Genomic DNA, 9,546 nt, shown 5'->3' with positions numbered 1-9,546 from the left:
AGAATGCTCGAGAAAGGGAATTGGTTGAGGATGGACGATGGAGAGGAGAAGGGATCATTGGAGATCGAAGGTGGAGAGCAATCCTGCGAACAAGAGCTCGATGGAGGCTTCCAGAGGGGGAATGCGCGAGAACGAGGCCGTTGCATATTTCCAATTTTTCCAAAAAGACGATCCCTTTAAAATAATTTTTCATAAAGTGGTTTTTTTAAAAGAATTTTTTAGTAAAACCAATTTTAAAAAGGTTTAAAACCACTCATTCTTTGCATAGTTTTTCTGATTTTTTTTGTTTTTGTGTTGTTCTTCCATATTTTTGTATTTTTAGAATAAAACCCCAAAATTTATGAGAAAGCAGAGATTTAAAACTGTTTTTTTTGTATTTTCGGGAAATATTTACAAAAGAGGGGTTTTTCTGAGAATTCAAGGCTATTCTTTTGAAAAAAATCTTTTGAAAGTGAGTTTAGATACGAAATTTGAGGTGATACTCGAGTTTCGGACCTCGAATCAAGAAAATATAAGATAGCAGATCCAAATGGATACCGGATGAGCTGTTTGAGCCATTCAGAAAATATTTTTGGCATTTTTATAATTTCAATTTGTAAATTGAATAACAAGGCTCAAATTTGGATTTTAAACACTGGGTCTAGATCCAAAATCAAGTTAGATATATCAACATGGAATTTAATCCAGAAAATCTGAAGAATAACTGAAATTTGGTTTTTAAATTGCTTTGATTTTCTCAAAAGATGGGGCCAAGGGCAAAAAGGATATTTTTACAAAACTTTGAAAAATTTTGGGTGTTCACAGATGCCCCTCTTTGCTACTAAGCTGGTTGAAAGCCGAGCTTAGTGGCAAAGATAACACTCTAAATTTTTTGAAAAATGCCCAGGCAGCATATCTGAACTGGGTGTGGAAGAATTATTTTGAAAATATGACTTTTCAGGCTTAAAACCTTATCCTGAATGGTTTTGGGGGGACGCAATTCTCGAAAATGGCATGATCAAATAGCATAAATGAGGAAATCGTGATGGGACTTTGGGTGAAAATCCCGAAATGGTGGAAAATCAAAATTTTGATTCAGTCTTATGGGTGAGACAGGATACGCTTTTTGGAATGATTCAGGTTTAGCCCTTAATCTGGATGGGACGAAGATATATCAAGATGAATTGAATGAGGAAAGAAATACATGAGAACCTTGGTGGGACATTTTTGGAAAAACGCCTTGTGAGATGAAGCTCAAGGAGAATCCTATCTTGGATGGATATACAAAGCATGGATTCCTCGATGGGAAGAACCATGATGGGACTGGAAGAAAATACCTCGTCAAGACAAGGAACCTTGTTGGAACGAGGCTCAGGTTTAACCCAAATCTGAAAAGGGAAAAATACCAACAGGGGTGAGGTTCAGGCTTAACCCTTAACCTGAAGGGGGCGACCAAATGGAATCCTCGAACGAAGAAACCATGATGGGACGTTCGGAGTTTGGATGAACAAATCTGAAAGGGGTTTACGAAAGTGGAAAATGGGATTCCCTAAAGCTTTAGAAAAGGGATGATATGGGTGTCTCATTGCTGAGACTGAAATAGCTTTTGAAATCAATGACCTCTTGCAGGAAATTCAGGTTTTGACCCTTAACTTGAGTGGAAAACTACCATACGAAATTCTCGGATGAAGAAACCATGATGGGACAGGAAGAGATACTTCTCCTGAAGGAGGCAACTCTTTTGGAAAATATAAACAATGCTAGGTTGCATCAAAATGGATATTGAATATTTATTTCATTCTTGGAATAGCTAGAGAATTTTTCCAATAAGATAAAATTATAGTTGACTCAAATGCTTGAAAAAAAAAGTGTGCACGTATGTGCAAAAAGATATTCCCTCTTTTACCCAGAGTATTTCCTCCAACAAGGTTAACTCCTCGGTCTTAAGAATCAAATTCAAAATTTTAGCGCTGATGATTTTCTTCAAGGAAGCTATCCATTTCCCTGATATGAGAAGAGAAGAAATATTCTCAATTTCATAAAAGCAAGTAATGAAAAGATATTGATAAAAGAATTTTGCACGAGAAAAGATGACCTCTGACAATTTTGGCAGTCTGATATCTAGGTTTTTTCCATGATGATCTTTTTGCACTCTTTTTTGAGTCATTGAACTTTCTCGGGTTTTTACATCATCCTTCATTTGGATGTATCCTGACTTTTCTCTCTTCTTTGGAAAAGGGTACGTCACAAACTCCTTCATCTTGGAGATGTTCCAATCCTTCTTTCGTCTTAGGCATTATATTGATGGTATTGGCTCAAAAGGTCTTTAAATGATAGCAGAAATCAAATATCTTTTAGGGTTTGTCGGTAGGTTCATCATACTCGCCTTCATCTCGACGATGATCTGAACTTTCTCTAGAAGGATCCGTCACAAACTCCTTCATCTCGGAAATGATTTAAATCTTCTTTGACCCCAGGGGTCTAGCTCGCATATTCGTCTTCATCTTGATGACAATTGAGAGATTCCTTTTGCAGATATTTGATTGCAACTTTAAATGGATGAGGAGTCATGGATGGAGTGAATTCTTTTTATAGCTCAAGATATTTCCACTGTCTGATTGTCAGATAGCCGTCTTTAAACATGCGCCATAGCCATGATCAATATCAATTCGCTTCTGGCTTTTCAACATCATTGAATACTTCTTTCACTAATCATATCGAGAACATTTCTTTCATCCTTTTGGTTGATCAACAGGGAAAAGATTTGAATTTTATTCCCTTTTCGCAAAAAGTTTCACCTTTTTGGAAAGAATACTAGAAGTAATATGAGGTAATGCTTTTGTGTAGTAAGAATATTGGAATCAACAACTATTTTTAGCAAATTGGTACAATATTCTAGAATCCTTTTGTGAAATAATCACACAATATAAATTTTGATGAGACCTTTAGCTGCAATTTGGAGGAAAGGTGTAAAAAAAATCAGACTTTGGAAAACTTAACTGATGAAAGACATTAGATCTTGGAAATCCCGACCAGTTATGAGAAACTGGATTTTGATAATCCCGACCAGTTATGAGAAACTGGATTTGAAAATCCTGACCAGTTATGAAAAACTCGATTTTGAAAATCCCGACCAGTTATGAAAAACTGGATTTGAAATTCAGAGCTTGAAGAAGGAGATCGGGTAGTATTTCCTCTAAATTCGTCACTGAAGGGGCTCAACGAAACTATGCGAGAGAGGACACTTTCCTCTGGCCTCTGTAACAGAATCGATGCAGGGTTTGTAGTGCCGGATGATCCTTTCTTTGGTGATTGGGTGATGCGCGATTGTGGATGCGAGAAAACAGAGAATGGATGGATCGATAGAGGGAATTGATGGAGGATGAAGACTTGATCCTGCTTCAAAGGGATAGGTATGGTGGGAAGAACGATGCTCGATATGAAATCCTGGATCAATGATGGTTGCTGGAGGGAAAAAATGGATCCTCCAGAGGGGCTTGGAGGGCCTCTTCTTAAAGGGGGGCTGGAATGCTCGAGAAAGGGAATTGGTTGAGGATGGACGATGGAGAGGAGAAGGGATCATTGGAGATCGAAGGTGGAGAGCAATCCTATGAACAAGAGCTCGATGGAGGCTTCCAAAGGGGGAATGCGCGAGAACGAGGCAGTTGCATATTTCCAATTTTTCCAAAAAGAGGATCCCTTTAAAATAATTTTTCATAAAGTGGTTTTTTAAAAAGAATTTTTAGTAAAACCAATTTTAAAAAGGTTTAAAACCACTCGTTCTTTGCATAGTTTTTCTGTTTTTTTTTTGTTTTTGTGTTGTTCTTCCATATTTTTGTATTTTTAGGATAAAACCCTAAAATTTATGAGAAAGCAGATATTTAAAACTAAATTTTTTGTATTTTCGGGAAATATTTACAAAATAGGGTTTTTTCTGAGAATTCAAGGCTATTCTTTTGAAAAATTCTTCAGAAAGTGAGTTTGGATCCGGAATTTGAGGTGATACTCGAGTTTCGAACCTCGAATCGAGAAAATATAAGATAGCAGATCCAAATGGATACCAGATGAGCTGTTTGAGCCATTCAGAAAATATTTTTGGCATTTTTATAATTTCAATTTTTAAATTGAATAACAAGGCTCAAATTTGGATTTTAAACACTGGGTCCAGATCCAAAATCAAGTTGGATATATCAACATGGAATTTAATCCAGAAAATCTGAAGAATAACTGAAATTTGGTTTTGAAATTGCTTTGATTTTCTCAGAAGATGGGGTCAAGGGCAAAAAGGACATTTTTAAAAAACTTTGAAAAATTTGGGGTGTTCACAACGGACCAATCTCTAAAACACCACCCCGCTTTGGCCCGCTGGGTATGGCTCTCTCAGAACAAGAGGTAGAGGCATGGTGCAAAGAGTTCTTGGCAAGAGTATCAAATAAATGCCAAGCCTCCTCCTCGCTCTACAACATAAAGGTCCCTCCACATGAAGCATCGATCATCTGACGATTCCGATCAAACAATCCATCATAGAAACTCTACATCAGCTGCCATCTTGGCACCTGGTGGTGGAGACATTTCCTAAGGAGTTCTTTCATTCTCTCCCACGTCTCGTGAAATTGCTCGCCATCCGGTTCAGAGAAACTGGTGGTGGCTCACCTGAATTAGTTTGTTCGATCGATGCGAAAGTACTTCTTCAGGAACTCCTGCTGAAGTTGATCCCATGACCCTATTACTATTGTATCCAAGGATTTCAGCCAATACTTGGCTTTATCCTTCAGTGAAAATGGGAAGAGGGTCAATTTCAAAGTATCATCCTCGAAATTTTGGATTTTTACAGTGGAACAGATTTTGAGAAACTCATCTAAGTGTCGATAGGGATCTTCGTGACTAAGGCCATAGAAAGATGGAAGCATCTGAATCACACTGGCCTTAAACTGGTAATGAAGAGCCCCAATAGCTGGTCTTTAAATGCACGATGCCTAGGTGTACTTTGTAGGTAGGACGTGCTCCCTGAGAGGGCGCGTAGGAGCTTCGGGTTCTAGGTCCCCCATTTCAGATCAGTTCCGAGCAGATCGTATGATTCTCTCTGGATCCTCAACGAACGGTTAAAGTGAGACACCCAAATTCCTGCGCCCTTGCATACACTGGAACTAAGTTTAGATGTGTGCAACGAAACCTAAACTATATAAGCGACCTAACTACGTAAATAATAAAAAAAATGAAAGCAAAATTAGACTAAATACAATAAACTACGCTAAGTATGCTTAAACAGAATAAAAATAACAGGAATAAATCTACTCTAAGAATGCTTAAGTACTAGAATAAAAATTCACACTATGTTCACTTACTAATCCTACTGACTAGAATAATCAAAATACGACTAACTAAACAAATATTAATAAATTGCAATATTCAAAGTAAAAGAGTATAATCGTCGTTCCCCGACAACGACGCCAAAAACTTGATCAAAATTTTGTAATCGTTATTTAAAACATATTTTTATCGTTGAAATTGTTTTGGAAAATCGCCAATCAAGTAATAATAACCGAATTTCCACTTTCGTGGTGAGTTCGGATCGATCCACAGGGAACGAGATACACTCGAAATAAATCAAACAGATACACTTTATTGATATCAAACTTGTTAAATTACAGAGAATAATACAATGCAAATTAAATTAAACAAGTTATGAAAAAGAAAAACGACGAGATGAATCCAAAGCTTTACGGAGTATACTGAGAACTGCAACTTTGTATCACCTGCAAAGCACAAAAGCAACATTAGTTAAACTGACTCGATGATTTTAAAAGCAGCTAAATCTATGTTATTACTAAATTTACTAATAATCTAATTTATATGGAAACCGAAAATTTACCTGAACTAATTCCCTAAACTAAGTATTCAAACACTGCAAACAACTCTGTACTAATATTAACAGTTAATAAACTACTAAAACTCAAAGTTAGAATGACTACGTAAACCAGAAAAAGACAACTATGCCCCTACGCAACCCTAAACCCTAATTTCTGATAGACTTCTAGAAACTGAACAGTGGACTACTCAACCAGAGTCCAATTAAACTAATTTTGGTTCTGTGGGATTCTCGACTTGATCACAAAGCCAACGCAACTGACGGATTACGAATATCAATCTGAGAACTTCGGATACAAGCGTCACAAATTCGGTGACAAAACAACAAGTCTATCGAAAAATTCTAATAGAGCAGCGGGCAAAACAACGAAGAAACCAACTTAACAATACTGATTACCCAACTCACACTAGAATATCCTAATTATGCTGCTAAATCACAGAAAAAAAACAAGAAATCTAACCGCAGACTCACCTAATTATAGAATGCCTCAATCAACTAAGGTTAATCTACTTGATTTTTGGCTAACAAATAAATTACGTATAGAATTTGATAACAACAACTAAAATTACTAAATCTAAATTGACTACACTAATTAACACAACATATGCTATTGATTAATAATAGTTGAACACGTGCTGGAAACATAAACACTAAATAAAAATCAAACAACCCTAATCTTCTCCACACTACTAATATCTATTAAAATGGAAGCACATCTAAATAGGGCTAAACATGAGAACTAAAAGACTGTACCGACTCAATGAAACAAATCAATGCTATTCTAGCCTAAACTAGTTCAATAACAGTACCTCAAACAAATCAGATATTGCTGCTAAAAACAGGAATTCAGTGATGCACCTTCTTGCTTGTAAAAAGCCTAAATCGGTAGAAAGGGTCTACCCGATTTTGGTTCGTTGGTGAGCACACTTGAGACCACAAATCCAATTCAATGGCAAGTAGATCTTGTATAAAACTGAATTGCCTACAGACTAGTAGAATATCCAATGCAGTCGGTTGCTAGAACATGAACCCAACAACTTAATCTCAAATCTAATATGCACTTTAATTAACCTTTAGGCGCATCTAAAGATTATAACCCAATTTAAACAAATAGATACCCCAAGTTCATCAAATATGCTACATTTCACTAATTCCATTAATATAATCCAAGTAAATTCATGGAATAACAACCGGATGCTGACTCAAATGATGCTAAATTGTAAGTCACCAACTCTGACAATTCAACTACCACTCATAGGCACATTAAGCAAAACAAGATCTGGAAATTAATTAACCCGCATATGCACTCTTTAAGCAAACAAGATTTGAACAAATGCAATCAACACGCAGACTGACTTTGACACTTAAACAACATAGTAATCAACTTAAATCTATTCTAAATTACCTAAAACACATGCCAGATGCCTAATATAAAATGACCCCTAGCCGGCTAGAATAACTCTAGCCAGTTTAGACATTGTAGATGCTTTCAATTCCAACAATGCTTTAAACAACAAAAAAAACACATAAACTGAAATAAAAACTATAATCTAAGCTTTAAACTACATGCTGGTTCAAGCATGAACAAAATCATATGAAGGCTGGAGTACAAAAAAATAATAACACGCAAACAATGAAAAGACCCAACACAAGCATACCGGTTTTACACTAAAAGAAAGGGATAGAAAGACATACCGAGCATTGTTGATGTCCGACGATTGAGGGGGTAGAGGTTGAGCAATTTAAGCCAAGGAATCTGCACCAAAAAACCTTCAAGGATGCTGTGGATGCGTCAAGATGCTGTGTTTGTAGGCTGTAGCATGGTGGACATACACCGAAGGGCGAGATATAAACCGAATTGAATTAGGGTGAAGGAGAAGGCCGGAGAGGTAGAGCCGGCCAATCTCAGATGGAGTAGACAGCACTCCAGCCAAGAATGGCATCTTCCACAAAATGCTACACCTGCAAACACAGAGAAAATGAATCAGCACATACCATGGAAGAAAAGAAGTGAGAGAAATGTACGAGAAGAAGAAACGATAAAGAAGAGAGGGGTGATTCTTGGAGATGCCATGGAAATCCTAGCAAAATCAAGAAGGAGATGGCAATGGACTGTGGCGGTTGAGAGGGGAACGTGAAGGAGTGAAGACTCAGAGCATTAGGCATAAATCCCTAGGCAAAAATGAATTGCCTAGGGTTTGTAGCCTCTATTTATGGCAAATTCTCCTTTTTGGAAATTCCAAAAAGGAGATTAAAAACAAACATATTGCTAGGCGCATAATTAGAGGGGGGGGGGGTTGCAATATTTTTCAAAAATTGAGTTTGGGTCTGTTTGGGCTTGGATCATATGGTTTTTGAATGGATCCAAGATCCATATTGACCATTTGGATCAGGATTTGCCCCAATTCGCCCTGAGGTTTGACCCGATGCACTGAAAATACCCTAACTTTCTTGTTTTAACTCCGATTAGAACGAGATTCGAACCATAGGTCCTTCATGTTCAAATGCATCTAAATGTGGTTTCTAAACCTTAAAATGATGCTTTAATGCATGACTCAAATGTAATCTTTGATGCGCAATTCATGCTTCATCACAGCTTCCTCATTATTAAACTGCATTCCTTCTACGGGAACATAGTCAAGTGTACTATCATGTACATTCTCAGTGCCTGCACCTTTATCAAGTGTACTATCATGATCGTCTACCTCATTATCGAATTGCATTTCTTCTACTGTAACATTCAAGTCAAGAGTGAATCCAATGTGTGCACCCTTGTTATCATGTGCGTCATTAGTGCATATGTTCACTTCTTCAGGTGCGTCATTAGTACATATGTTCACTTCTCCATAACTTTCCAATGATTGAGATACATCATCTTCACTGCAACCAGATGATAAGCTCACCACTGTCATAAGCAATATATCAATTTGCATTAGCCAGCGCATACATTTACTACGATTTATTCAAGATGCATATAATAATGGATACCGATAAGGTTAAGCAAGTCAAAGAAACTATTGAATGAATCACAGTATAAAAGCAACAATTTGTTATTTGCTTATACTATGCATCAAGTTGTTATTTACCATGACAATAAAAAAAATGATTTATCGTATATGTGTGTTGATGATAGCGATTCACGTGACAGCGATTTAATTTTATCTACGACGTTGTGAAGTGATTTCAATAGAAATCGCTAAATGAGCAGCGATTTGAATACGCAAATCGTCACCATAAGCGCGCAACAATGTATTTCTGCATGCATACATTTTAAAACTATACTACAGATATCTTACAAATCAGTACTAGAAAACACATAATATCTTACAAATAGATATACATATCGCATAATATATTACAAATCGATACGACAATTCAGCATAATAGCTTACAAATCGACACTGCAAAACACATAATATCTTACAAATCGATATACATATCGCATAATATATCACAAATCGATATGAAAATTCAGCATAATAGCTTCCAAATCGATATTAACAAACAAAACAATATCTCACAAATCGGTAGTATGTTACTACAACTGTGATTTGTGATACATTGCATATACTGAGTGAATGGACGATATCGGATGGGGTAGAGGCCCTTCCTCGCATCTGTAACCAAGCATTCTTGTCAACAGGTCCCAGCGTCCTACAAATATCTTTAATTTTCCAACTATCGAAAATACAACATCC

This window comes from Nuphar pumila, chromosome 11 (assembly GCF_984573655.1).
Source record: "Nuphar pumila chromosome 11, dmNupPumi1.hap1.1, whole genome shotgun sequence".
Lineage (NCBI taxonomy): Eukaryota > Viridiplantae > Streptophyta > Magnoliopsida > Nymphaeales > Nymphaeaceae > Nuphar > Nuphar pumila.
This window is presented reverse-complemented; position numbering follows the sequence as displayed.